Source organism: Brachyhypopomus gauderio, chromosome 13, assembly GCF_052324685.1.
Source record: "Brachyhypopomus gauderio isolate BG-103 chromosome 13, BGAUD_0.2, whole genome shotgun sequence".
Taxonomy (NCBI): Eukaryota; Metazoa; Chordata; class Actinopteri; order Gymnotiformes; family Hypopomidae; genus Brachyhypopomus; species Brachyhypopomus gauderio.
The window spans coordinates 5,837,859-5,852,731 of NC_135223.1; the positions used below are offsets into that span (position 1 = coordinate 5,837,859).

The following is a 14,873-nucleotide window of genomic DNA, read 5'->3' on the forward strand; positions in this document are numbered from 1 at the left end:
CCTAACTTTTCCACTGAGAAAGTGATTATATGCATCCAACTTGTGGTGAGCTTTCACTGCCTCTCTGGTGTTTGATGACTGACAGTAATCCACATGCATCTGCCTTCATCCTTTGTCTTTCGTGGTATCATCTGTATGTATATTGTTTATTATTTACTTATCTTTAGTTCTATCACTATATTTTGCAATATCAAATAAGTTTATTCTGTAGCTGTCATATGTTATTGAAGCCACATGTTTATAGTGCAGTAATACAGTGTCAATGTATGCTATGTTACACTGTAGGGACCGTGTATGATTACAATAGTATATGTTGTAATTGTATTTTGTTATATTTTTTATTCAGTTTCACACTTTCTACGTTATTAAACCTGTGGACAACATGTGGTCTTCAGAGTATTAATTGAAGAGAAGTGTTGAACCCAGTGGAGAACCATCAGGGCCCTCTACGCCCTCTCAGAGTGCCTAAAGTATTCTTAAAACATATATATATAATATATATATATATATATATATATATATATATATATATATATATATATATATATATATATATATATATATAAAATTATCCAATTTTATTTTATCTACTTACAATTTGACAATCGACATCTAAACAATTACAAAAATATAAGCAAATATATAATTCAACCATGTCTATTCAATCTGTGTTGGAAGGTGAGGGGTTAAGTGGAAGCCTGTGAGCCTGTGTCTCCCCCTATCAGGACTGTGATGCCTCCGCAGAATGTTGGTGATTGGTGGTCCTGCTGTTCATTTACAGAGGACCAGGCAGTTATGACAGACTCTATGCACGAAGTAGTCCCTACGTATTTCCGCCTAAAAACAAGCCAGTTTGGTTACTTCCGGAGCGGTGTTTACAGTAGCAAATAGCTTGTTCGGCGGTGAGTGCGGTTTCTATTTGTAAACACATTTGACCATTTTTTTGCATTTTTTCTTTCGCTGTTGTGTTACCTATTAGCCCACAATTCTCCTACTGAACATGAGCTTTAGACCGCTTAAAAAGCAGCGATGTATTGGCTCTACAGCAAAACATTGCTGTGTATCCCTGTGTGATGCTTCTCCTAAGTACGCTTAGCTTTCACACTTTTACGGTGGATCAAGATTTACGTAAAACATGGATTGTAAACATTCGATTGGGACAGTTTTGCTATTAACAACCATACATGGGTGTGCAGTCGACATTTCCTTCAAGAGGATCTACCATCAAAAACTAACGGACATCTGAGACTTCGCAAGGTCGCTGTTCCAGTTTTATTTCAATGGAACAACTACAGTATTCCAGTATTGAGACCAAGCATTTGGCAAAGGAGAAAACATCCATCTGAAGAACCTCTGAGTGAAGAGGAGCCAGTGGAAGAAAATCACCTGTTTGAACATGACTATTGCGCTGTCCCTGATCCTGCGGCCCTTGATCTGGAACTCCAGCAGACTGATGAGCTGCGTGAAGAGGTAGCGAGGTTAAGGTCTCAAGTAGAAGATTTATCGGTTAGACAACAGTTCTGTTTGAGGATATTTGCACCTTCTGATGAAGACATACACTTCTATACATGGTAGGTTAAACATGATGTATGCATAGCTACCGTACTCAACCAAGATATTGATGCAGAGGTTATAGTTAAGAATAACATTTTCCAGAAGCTGGTTTAAAGATGATCTAAGCCAGTGTTTTTTTCTACAACACAGGTGTGCAACATACAACCATCTAATGGCATTTTGGAGCCTTATAGAACCATCAACGGGCAAAATGTTGCATATCACCAGAACAAGAGCAGCATCCAAGAAGAATAAAGGCATCATTTCTTCTCCTGCAGTAAGTCTAATAAACTACATGAACTAATGTAATTTCTAAATGATTTTGCTCAGAGAGATATGATTTATGCATCAAACATATATATCATTTTCCAGACACAGTCCCTGCAACCCAAAGACAATTTTTTTTAATTTATGAACTGCCTCTCCCTGGGACTGAAACAGAGGGACCTGGCCCACAGATTTAACATCAGTCAGTCCACTGTGAGTCAAATTCTGGTAACATGGGCAAATTACTTGTACACAGTGCTTGGGGCTGTGTGCATATGGATGTCACAGAAAGCAGTCAAGGCTCACCTACCAGAAGAACTCGAGGACTATGAAGATACACTGGTCATCCTTGATTGCACAGAACTGCGTTGTCAAACACCATCTTCTCTTCTCCTGCAAAGTGAAGTGTTCTCAAGCTACAAGTCTCATTGCACTTTCAAGGGCTTGGTTGGCATGGCACCTCATGGTGCTGTCACTTTCGTCTCTGCCTTAAACGCAGGTTCTATCAGCGACAAACAAATTCTGAAGGAGTCAGGAATTGTGCAGTTGCTAACACCAGAGATGGCTATAATCAGGGTTCATACACTTTTTTGACAACTAATTTCCATGACTTTTCCATGACTTTTCCATGACTTTCAGACAAATTTCAATGACTGTACATTCTCTAAACATATGTGTAGACACGAAAAATAAGAAAAAATCCAGGCTAAAATTCCACAGTATCATCATCAATGATATTCATCAATTAATGAAAAGACACATGGTTTAATTGAAAAAATAAACATTTACCGTATTTTCAATATCAATATAAGCCGCATCTAAGTTTTTTTTAATGGAAAATGTTGTAGCTATAAGCCGTATCCGGGCTAAAAGCTGGTGAGTTCCCTTTTACCGACGGGTCTGGTTAACGACGGACGGAGATACGAGCGACTTTTCTTAATTTCGCGCGGTGCGTGGAGGTGCAGTGGCAGCTCTGTGGAGTGTTGTGGAGTGTAGTGGAGTGTTGTGTTGTGTAGTGTTGTGTACGATAAGCTGAAGCAGCGCAGCCTCCACCGCAGTCCATCTCGGCAATGCGATCGCTCTTTCTCACGCTGTACACACGAGAACATTGTTAGTTTTTTTCTATTCTGTGTTTACGATCAAGGCGTGTCTAAATCTAGGTTCGCGCTTAACGACGAAAACTGCTTTGCGTCGGACTTTTCAGTCTCTAACCCCAACGTTAACCAGTTGGTTAACCACACAGTGCACATTTTGCATGCCCCGTGTCCTTGTCTTTCTCAAGCCATAGCTTGTATTTGTCCAACTGTAGCAGCCATAGTTGAATCGGCATTTACCAGCATTACGCTGATTTACACGTCATCAAAGTACAATCTACAGCTCCGCTTGGAGTCCAACGCTAATGCAGCGCACTAACCTGTGAAGTTACGTTAGTGGTCCGCACAAAGAAAAAACATGGCTATATTATATATGTTTATTTTTTCTTCCGGTTATCGGAACGACATATATTTATTGTGTCAAGCAAATTTACATGACTTTTCCAAAACATTTGAGTATTTTTATTTTTTCCAAAACTTATCCAGGCCTAGAAATTGCTATTTTCAAATTTCCATAACTTTTCCAGGTTTTTCATGACCGTACGAACCCTGTATAATGGTGGACAGAGGCTTTCTTGTGGATGACGTGTAACAATCTGACTAACTCCATGTAAAGTCCACAGACCTGCTTTCCTGTCCAGCAGATCCCAGATGCCAGCCTCTGAGGTCAGGGAGACACAGTCATTTGCATGACTTTGGGTTTACGTGGAGCGCCTGATACGCAGGGTGAAGCAGCACAAGCTCTTTGACACAGTTATCCCTCTGAGCATCACAGGAACTTTTAACCAGTTTTACACTGCTGCGTGTCTACTAGTGAACTACCAGAATGGACCTTTAGTAAAAGAATGGGTCAATAGACAAAGTTTACACACAAACAGCAAAGCAATTTAAAAAGTGAATCTAATTTAGAAGTTACTGATGAAATTACATGTTTGTTTTGCTATTTAACTTTGATTACCAAATTGCATGCTGTGTACTTATGGAGGAATTAAGACTAATTAGATTTACAGGTATGCACTTTTGACTATTCTATTTGTTTTAAAGTCAAACAGCAGCAAAACATTGCAAAAATATAAAGGATTTTTATTTACACACAATGCTGTACAATCATCAAATCTACTTATACAATGTTCTGTTCTACCCATGTATCGTATGTGTCAGTACTAAAGTTTTCATTCAAATTAGAATGTTACTTTGTTACTTGAAGTTCAAATATTACAAATAAACATTTACACATTTTACCCTTGCTTGTATTTCTGTAGTATTATTCCCATACATGTCTGTAGTATTGATCGTACCTTAAAAATAATCAATGATTAAATGAAAGTTTTAAATTTCATCATGTGTATTTTGAAGAAACAAAAGTAATTGTGTGGAAAAAATTAATAACTTGTGTACACATTATGAACTCTGCATTACATGAAAACATGTTTTAAATGTTAATGAACTAAGAGGCAACAAAATAAACACTGAAATAATTCTTGCCTGTTGAACAACAAAAACATGACATTGTGTCATACAAAATGTGACGCCAGTGGCGTCGGGACAGAGGCAGCCAGAGACGTGGGTTGAACAGAAAGGAGTTTATTCTCCATGGTAACCAAACCAGTAAAGCTCTTAGCGCACACACTGAAAGTGATGCAAAGTAATGCTCTCAGCGCACACCAGTAAAGCTCTTAGCGCACACACAGGAAAGGAACACAGGTGAAGTGCTCCCCAAATCCAGAGATGCTCTTGTAGCGGCGATGTGCAGCACTGGACCAGACGACGTGCGGGCTTAAGAAGAGCAACGTAACAAGAAACAGGTGTTTATAGGGTTCATACACTTTTTTACAATTAATTTCCATGACTTTGAGGCAAATTTTAATGACTATACATTCTCTAAACATATGTGTAGACGTGAAAAATAAGAAAAAATCCAGGCCAAAATTCCACAGTAGGCTTATATCATAAATTAATGACAAGCCATGTGGTTTAATTGAAAAAATAAACATTTACCGTATTTTCAATATCAATATAAACCAGAGTTACGACCAACTTTTTTTTTTTCGCGTGGTGCGCGGAGGAGCAGTGTACGATAAGCTGAGGCAGCACAGCCTCCACTGCAGCCCATCTCGGCAACACGATCGCTCTTTCTCACGTTGTACTCACAAAAACATCGTTAGTTTTTTTTTCTATACTGTGTTTACGAGCAAAACGTATCTAAATCTAGGGTCGCGTTTAACAACGAAAACTGCTTTACGACGGACTTTTCAGTCTCTAACCCCATCGTTAACCGATTGGTTAACCACAGAGTGCACATTTTGCATGCCCCGTGTCCTTGTCTTTCACAAGCCATAGCTTATATTTGTCCAACTGAAGCAGCCATTGTTGAATCGGCATTTACCAGCATTACGCTGATTTACATGTCATCAAAGTACAATCTACAGCTCCGCTTGGAGTCCGACGCTAACGCAGTGAACTAACGTGTGAAGTTACGCTAGCGGTCCTCACAATGAAAAAAAATGGCTATATTATATATATATTTATTTTTTCTTCCGGTTATCAGAACAACATACATTTATTGTGTCAAGCAAATTTCCATGACTTTTCCAAAACATTTGAGTATTTTTTATTTTTCCAAAACTTATCCAGGCCTGGAAATTGCTATTTTCAAATTCCATAACTTTTCCAGGTTTTTCATGACCGTACAAACCCTGTGTTTAGTATACCGGTGATTGTGATTGTGGGAGTTGCGTGCTCGGGGGTGTGTGCTGGGATCGGCTGCTGGCCGGGATGCGCGCCCTCCTGTGGCGACCCGGCCCCCTCACCGTGACACAAAACCAGGTAAGTATTTAACAAAACAGGATTACTTAACAATATAACAATTTTTATAAATAATCAAGCCTACCAATAGGGGGGGGGAAACCTTACTGGGAAGTCCTCAACTCTGGGCTTATGTGGTGTATCTACAAATGAGCTATTATATCAACACATCTTTTAAGAAAGACAAAAAAAATCTGACTTTTCTCTTATTGTCTTTCTCACTTGGCTATCAATGTGAATTCGCTCAATGAATATGTCATCATGTGTATAAACCACAAAGTCACACCATTTCAGCCCTGAGATCAACAGCTGTACCTGAATTTGCCAGTAATAGGCTTGCTGGTGCTTCAGAGCAAGGGTGCCATTCATAGCACCAAGGTAAGTGCAGTCAACAGAACTCCTGATATTTGGCCATTTAATCTCTACAAGGCCATAAGGTGGGTACTCTCTGGGATCATAAATGAGACCATCAGGAGAGGCCCCCAACCAAGGAGCAAGAAAACCACAAGGTGAGAAGTTCGCATTTCTCAAGCCACAGTACTCTTCCACAGCAGCAGCCTCCATTGCCAGCCCCCGTCTCATGTCAGCTGTCTGGTGAGTGCCCTTCAAAATTCTTTCAGCCAGATTTTCTGCTGAACTCCACCCCCTAATATGGCAAATCTCTCTGAAGCGTGAAGCTGTCATGAGTGGCTTCCGTAGTTCATGCCATTCTCGGGATGAACTCTGTGACCTTGTTGCCTTCTCAATCTGGTTAGCGATCTCAGGTGTGCCAATGAAATCAGGTGTAACATCTCCTGCTCACTGGGTACAAATGTGCACTGAGATTGCTCAAGATGGTAGTCCTTCAATGGCAAAAGTGGTGGAGGTGGAGCATCCTTATGTCGTGTGATGTCGGGGATTTCTTTGCTGGCTGCTAATAAGAAAGCACACTACCTGCTTGAACTTTACCAAAGGCTGAGTCAACCAATGGAATACCGGGGGACATGTCCATTGTTGTAATCATCGGTGCACCCTTCTTGAAACCAGCATACCTCTGCCACTCGAAGCACTGAAACATCATGCAGATCCCCCAGCTTTGAAGACTGTGCTCCTGCGCAAAACACAAAACAAAACAAATTCTACCAAGCACAATCTGTGTATATTTTTTTTTATTTGTTGTATTTTACTGAAATTCAAAGTCAGAATTAAAATCAGCCCCGGTTCTGGACTGCTTTGCTTGGGGGGGCAGTAAAACATAATGAGGGGGCATGTTGATAGTCATGTTTATGAAGCCAGAAATATATTCAAGGCTTGATTTGTGCATGAATGATGACTATTGATACTGGCTTAAAGTGATGTATTAGGTAAAGAAATAAAAATGCACATTTTCGAACTTAAAACTTAAAACACAATGATTAAAAAATACATGTTGATTATGTAAATGGAGAACAAAGATTATCTAATTGTATTTCATTTCAATACTGCCATTACTAATAGAACAACTCTATTTCATGAAAGGCTGACAAATGTACCTATACACAGACTGAGAATATTCAAACATGGAAATAGGAATGACTGAGAATATTTATATTACTGGGAAATTAAAATATAAAGAAAACAAAAGAATACAAATTCTGTTATAAAAGGGAGTATTCGTCACATTTCTATTTTGAAAAAGAAAAAAATATGAAAGTACATAAAATAAGAAATCTATCTACTGCACTTTAATGGTAAAAAATCTGGTAAAGTATTGAAGTTTTAATTGATGTTATGAAACGTACTGGTACAATGCGGTATTTATGCACAGTATAACAATACTGGCTGTGATGGCGAGGAATTGTTTAAACCAGGGATGTCAAAGTCAAATACACCGAGGGCCAAAAAAACAAATTTGCTACAAGCCGAGGGCCGGACTGGTTCAATGTTTATTAAAACATATTGAAATGATTGCACATAGCCTATTGAACCAAGACCTAACACAGTGTATATTATTTAATGTTTAAATGAATAAAGCAATATTTTCTTATGGATCTGTCAGTAATTTCAAGTGAAAACATTTTTCAACAGGCAAACAGATAAAAGCAAACTTCCTTCAAAGAAAAATCACATGAAGACACACAGGTTTACCTTTTACCTCCGTGAACATGTACTCTGCCTCCCACCTGGCTTGAAACCCGTTCTCAGTGTCCACCTTACATTTAGTCATTTTTGAGAAGGGGGATAGCTGAACGTTGATGTCTGCTCTGACTGCTGATTTAGGTTTATACTTTCGCGAGTGACCATAGTGCGCGACTCCGAATTTTAATGTTGCTTTGTGTTGCAGGTTTGAAAAGTGCTGCAATTTAGGCTAAAGTACTTGAAAATGTTTTAAATGGTAACTACTACTTCAATGCAAGCAACGGCTTTTTTTAATTATCTCTGAACCAATCACAAAAATGCATTTTGCTTTACAGCGTGAAGATATTTCCTTGCTTATTCCTGATTGGCTCTTTGAGTCATATAAAAATCGGCAGACCGCCCCAAATGGTTCAGTTCGGCAGTATATGTTCTGTTAGTGTGAGTGAAAGACAGGTATACTGGTAAACACTCTTCTGAGTTTAAACTGACTTCCACATGGTAATATTTGCTTAACTGTGGTTTTTCGTTGCTTTAATGTTACTCACCTCTTACATAGGTGTTGCTTAAATTATTTTATTAGCCGTTAGCGGTTAGGCTAACTTGGTTCTCCTAAACCTGCGCGAACGGCGGAAGCGTTTAAATACTTGCCGCGCAGTGTTGTCCGAAACGATATGTGGTAATAAAAAACAGGGGAATGAACATTTACCTGACGAATTTTAATGTTGCTTTTTCAGATTTGAAAAGTGCTGGAATTTAGGCTAAAGTACTTGAAAATGTTGAAATTGTAACTACTTCGTTTCACAACAAATATCTGACTGAATCGTTCTCTTGTCTTAGGTTAACAAATACGAGCCTCTTGTAATTCCAGGACGAAACATGAGAGAACGTGAAGACGTTAAGATTGGGCGTTTTGAAAGTGTGATTAAAAAAGCAAATTATTTTGAGTATATGTATAAATATTTAACTTAATTAAGTTTAACGTGCTGAGAAATATTGAATTGGACCTTTAAAGTGAGGTACAAGTGCTTTAATTCCACCTTGTATAGGTGTATGAACCCGGCAAACATGACATTGTTCATTGCGCTGAGGCGCGGCGCGCGCAAAGTTACAAAATTCGAGAGGTGCACGACAGCGCGCGAGGCTGCTCTTTCCCCCGTGCAAGCCGTCATGGCTCATGGTTTAAACCACATATGTCAAAGTCAAGGCCCGCGAGCCAGATCCAGCCCGCGAATTGATTATCTAGGGCCCCCTGGATGATATTGAATTACTATTAGAACCAGCCCGCAGGCCACAGCCGCCCGATGGTGTTTTGTACGCACAAACACTACATTCCCCACAATGCAACGGTAGCCTGCGAAGTCACTGCAGCGCGAAGCGTCGCGAGTTCTCTCATGTTTCGTCCTGGAATTACAAGAGGCTCGTATTTGTTAACCTAAGACAAGAGAACGATTCAGTCAGATATTTGTTGTGAAACGAAGTAGTTACAATTTCAACATTTTCAAGTACTTTAGCCTAAATTCCAGCACTTTTCAAATCTGAAAAAGCAACATTAAAATTCGTCAGGTAAATGTTCATTCCCCTGTTTTTTATTACCACATATCGTTTCGGACAACACTGCGCGGCAAGTATTTAAACGCTTCCGCCGTTCGCGCAGGTTTAGGAGAACCAAGTTAGCCTAACCGCTAACGGCTAATAAAATAATTTAAGCAACACCTATGTAAGAGGTGAGTAACATTAAAGCAATGAAAAACCACAGTTAAGCAAATATTACCATGTGGAAGTCAGTTTAAACTCAGAAGAGTGTTTACCAGTATACCTGTCTTTCACTCACACTAACAGAACATATACTGCCGAACTGAACCATTTGGGGCGGTCTGCCGATTTTTATATGACTCAAAGAGCCAATCAGGAATAAGCAAGGAAATATCTTCACGCTGTAAAGCAAAATGCATTTTTGTGATTGGTTCAGAGATAATTAAAAAAAGCCGTTGCTTGCATTGTGCTTGGGGGGGCAAAGACACAATTTGGGGGGGCAATGCCCCCCTCTGCCCCCCCCTAGCGCCGGCCCTGATTAAAATGATATATGTTTTATATCTTACCTCACTCCCTCAGCCACTTTCCTGTCTTCAGGCCTTGCTGAAACAATTGCCATACTCTCCACAGGGCCTGGTTTTATTCCCTGGCAATATCAAAATAAACAAAAACATGTAAATAAGGTAATATTACTTAAAACTTCACTATTCAAAAAGTTTTCAAACAGGCATACCATTGTTCGAGGTTTGTGCCAAGCCTGTTCCTTCTCTGTGCAGCTACGGACAGGAGGAACTGCATGTATTCCCAGCTGGGAATAATGTCAGGGTTGCTAACTCTCATGCATTGAGCATGAGACACACGCATCGCCAAAAAACAATTTCTACACATCTATGATTCAATTAGTTACTAGTTCGCTCTGGTGCCAACCACAGAAATAACCTCCTCCGGGTTCAAATCTCATTCCAAGCAATCTTCAAAAGTTGGCAACCCTGTAATGTGCTGTCTTGTACAGTAAAGCAACTGCATGGTTGCATAAAACTGTTCCAGCAACACAAGAGCACTGACAGTGGGTCAAAATCACAGGCTTGGAGTCCTTTAACACAATTTGCAACAGAATGGTAAATAAGACATACTGCATAGTAAGTGAACAAGTGATATCTGCTGAGTGAGTTATATGTAATGAATAACAGTTTAAAGCAGTTTCTTGAAGATTAAGAATTTGATTTCACAGTCGCAATACAGAAATTCTCTTGTTCTACTCTCTCATCAACACCCTTTGTGTTATGTTTATTATACGTTTACAGGTAACTGTATAAATTTCTCCATCCTGAAACTAGCATCAACCTGATAATACAAAAAAAGCTAAAGACATGGTTGTCAAGTTTGCATATTATATTGGCACTTATGTCACGGTGAGTCGGCCCGGACGCCACCAGAGGGCGTCCCAAGCGACCCGCACACGCACCACCACGCCCCCCATCTCACAACACACACCCTCACAGCGCAGGACACTCCCACGCTCCCAATCACCTGTGTTCTGACACCTGTTCCGCGTTAGGCTCTCCCTTTATATTCCCACAGGTCGATCCTTCCAGCGCTGCTCATTCACCTACCTCAGCGCCTCGCTACGCGGGAGAGTCCTGCCACTTCAACTTAAGAGTTTTACTTCGGTGTTCACCTTTCTGTTTAATACCTGTTTTGCCTTTGAGCCTGAGTCCTTTTGTTGTCGTTTTGCTATGGATAATAAACCCGAGCATCCGATACCTCTGCCTCCTGCTGCCTCTGTCCCAGCGTCACAACTTATAAGAACATAGGATTATTTATTCCAAGGGTCTTCAAGAAACTATTTTAATCACATTAACAAAACAATCAAATAATTTAGCTAAACTTTCTCTTTTATTCTGTCGCTAACTAGAACCCTACTCTCAAACTGTGTGGATTCTCCATCTTTCTCAATGAACGATAGCATATCGCCCTTACGCTGACCTCTCCTGTCACCTGCTCTTTATTAGAGACTGAGAAATGAAGGAAAACACATGTAAATAACAAAACTTACTGAAATAATCAAGGTCGTAACTGCGTCTCTGCTACAAAAACACTGCATAACTGAAATACTAATGTTTTTATACACATAAAAAGTCAGTAAAAGTATTAGTAAAGCCAAATAGGATCTTTGAGGTTCAAATAGCTAGTTGCCTAACTTACCCTCGTAGTTGTTGATGTAGCTTGACATAAAGCTTGAAGCCTTTCTCTCTCTTGCTGGTTGAAGAAACGGAAATGGATGCAAGTCTAATGATCCGGTGGAAGGTCTCGTAAACACCTTGTGTAAAAAGACATCTTAAAGAGATGTAGAGCGGACGGCAGCTGCTGACGGCTCATAACTTCCTGTTCTGCAGAAAGAAAGTAGGCTGGCTCAGTTAAACCCGGAAATAGCGCATGCATGTAGTCTATTCAGCGCAATGCCAATTTCAAATGACAGTAAAATTGACCAATCATATCTTCCCTCTTAGTGGGCGGGCTTAACTGTGATAATTTCCGCCCGTTGTGGCGATGCTAGCTAGCGTTAGTGTATCACCGCTACCTAGTTTGTTTGTTGTTTGGTTTGAGACTGTGTGTTGTGTGTGTTGGTGTACGTCACCTGTACGACGCCATGTGTTTGGACTGTGGTAAGAAATGGGACAGCGCGATCCATCGCTATATTGCTGTTTTAATACATAATTAAATTTAGTACTTGAAATTTTCTTCATTCAATTCATATTAGGATTGCGGGCGGGGACGACAGAAACGTGTATGTGGCGGGCAGGTGCGGGATTAAAACAAGCGATTTTTTTGGCCGGTGCGGGCGGGAGCGGGATTAAAACATGCAGGTGCGGGTGGGAGTAGGATAAAAAAAGCAGTCCCGCGCAGACCTCTAACTGGCTGGACCTCCAAAAGGGTATTCCAACAGGGTGCACCATCTCCCCCATCTTATTTATTATGGGCATGAACATTCTATTATCTGCAGCAGAGGGCATAACCCAGGGCCCTAGTTTGGAGACTGGCGTCATGCAGCCAGTGCCGCGAGCATTTATGGATGATATCACAGTAACCACTGTGACGCATGTCCAAGCAAGATGGGTGCTGGATACATTGGGCAGCGTTGCTTCCTGGGCAGGAATGCTGTTCAAGGCCAGGAAGTCCAGGAGTATGATCATCAAAAAGGGCAGAGTCACCAGCAGGTTTAATCTTCAAGTCCAGGGTAAGGTCATTTCATCCATCGAGGGCAACCCAGTAAAATGCCTGGGAAAGAGGTTTAATGCATCACTGACGGATGGTGCCAATGTTGCTGAGGCGGTGAAGCAGACCGAGGAGTGGCTGAAGAAGATTGATAAGTCATTACTCCCAGGCAAGTTTAAGACATGGCTGTATCAACACGGCCTCTTGCCCAGGCTCCTCTGGCTATTCACAGTCTACAAGTTTCCCATGACTACCACCGAGACCATTGAGAGAAGGATCAACAAGCATCTGCAGAGGTGGCTGGGTATTCCACCAAGCTTCTCATCAGTGGGCCTCTACATCAGGTCGGGTCAACTGCAACTCCCCCTGTCTTCAGTACAGTGGTACCTCGAGATACGAGCTGCTTTATATACGAGCAATCCAAGATACGAGCACCGAGACGAGCAAAATTTCTGTTCGACACCCGAGTGCACGCTCGAGATACGAGCATGAACCACTAGGTGGCAGTACAGTACTATATGGAAAAAAGAAATCATTAATCAGCTCAAAGACACACTCAAACGCTTTTCTTTCTCTCCCTCCCCCACAACCTTAGGTTCAAAAACACAAACATACCTGTATGTGCGGAGATGACGTCATTTGGTTCTAGCAGCCAATAGCGTTTTTTAAATTCTTGAGGTGTTGGTAAGGTCGACTCCTGTACCCGGTCATCACAGCCATTCGCACATGTGCTTTGCAACGAGTAACAGTACGGTGTATACAGTACAGTATTTCAATACTACAAACGTTTTTTGTAGTACTGTAATAACTATTTCTCCTACATTTATTTTATTGTTTAATTATACATGTTGCGTGTGCCTTTATTAATAAAGAACATGTCTTTTTTTCCACATTTACGCTAGTTTTGTGACTTTTTTAAGGACCAGAACCAATTACAATACTTTACATTGTTAAATTGCTTCGAGAACCGAGCAGTTCGAGATACGAGCACGGGTCTGGAACGGATTAAACTCGTATCTCGAGGTATCACTGTAGTTGAGGAGTACATTATAACCGAGCGCGTTCACTTCGCTCGCAGGACGCAGGGTTATTAACTGTTCCTAGGATCAAAAAGATCACAGCAGGTGGAAGAGCCTTTTCTTTTAAAGCTCCACAATTGTGGAATAATCTTCCTGCCTCTATTCGGGACTCAGACACAGTCTCAATGTTTAAAACTCGATTAAAGACTCATCTGTTTAGTTTGGCCTTTGATTAATCTGTTACATATTTACTACATCTCGTATCTTTTCTCCGAGGTTCACCTGGAGAGTAACATTGCAGTCGGAGCCTACAATACCAGCATCGCTGCTCCGACACGGAATGAAAGCCTGGCGTTCATCAACAGACATTTACAGTGACAATATCATAACCTTCAGGAAGAACTTTCATTTTTACTTTTACTTAGTCTGATTGTGTGATTTGTGTGTGACTTGTGTATTTGTCTGTATTTTGTGTAATTTGTGTGTTAACGGGCCGCCCAATAGAGGATGGGTCCCCTTTTGAGTCTTGGTTCTCCCGAGGTTTCTTCCTATTCCCCACCATCATAGGGAGTTTTTCCTCGCCACTGTCGCCTTTGGCTTGCTCATTAGGGTTCTGGACCCATAGTATTGTTAACCTTTTAAATCCTGTAAAGCGCTTTGTGACAACATGTGTTGTGAAAAGCGCTATACAAATAAACTTTGATTGATTGATTGATTGACTTGGATTTCCCCACATGATAATGATTGAACCGCGGCCATTTTTCTCCAGTCACACTGTCTATGCGAGGTCAGTGATCGCAATGGCGCTGTAAATAAATCGCTGTTTTCATCGGTTTGTAGGAGGTTCTTCCCAGAGTTTTTGTAATATGGCGTAATTGAATGAGCGCTTTCTCTCATCCCATTAGAAGAATTTCGCGTTTCTGTTTCTTTTTTAGCCTGTTTGAAATTTAACTTTGCGTTTGGACCGTTCAAAAACATCGTTGGACTGTTCAAAAGATATTAATAGATAAGTGGACCGTTACATTATATTCTTGTTTATTGTTTCCTGAAATTTTATCCCAGTCTGTACAGTTTAAGGTAGTGTGACGGGTAGGGTGAGCGAAAATAAATGGAAGCGATCACGCCAAGTCTCAGGGAAATAGGATGGTTTAATATGTAAAGTGCGCAAACCAAAACCCGTGAACTGATCCAAATTAAGGATATAATAACCAGCAGTCAACTGGTACAAAGACAAAACATATATAGACGAACAAACGACCCTCAGGTGAGACGGATCGCGGGCTCCGCC

The 14,873-nt window shown here is 40.6% G+C and overlaps 1 long non-coding RNA gene across 1 annotated transcript; it reads left to right on the plus strand.

Annotated features, from left to right (window-relative positions):
• The first annotated feature begins 737 nt into the window (after positions 1 to 737).
• Positions 738 to 3,980, plus strand: LOC143473467 (uncharacterized). The gene is made up of 3 exons (XR_013120534.1): positions 738 to 1,571; positions 1,705 to 1,831; positions 1,927 to 3,980. It is a non-coding gene; the product is annotated as an uncharacterized LOC143473467 (long non-coding RNA).
• Positions 3,981 to 14,873: the final 10,893 nt, after the last annotated feature.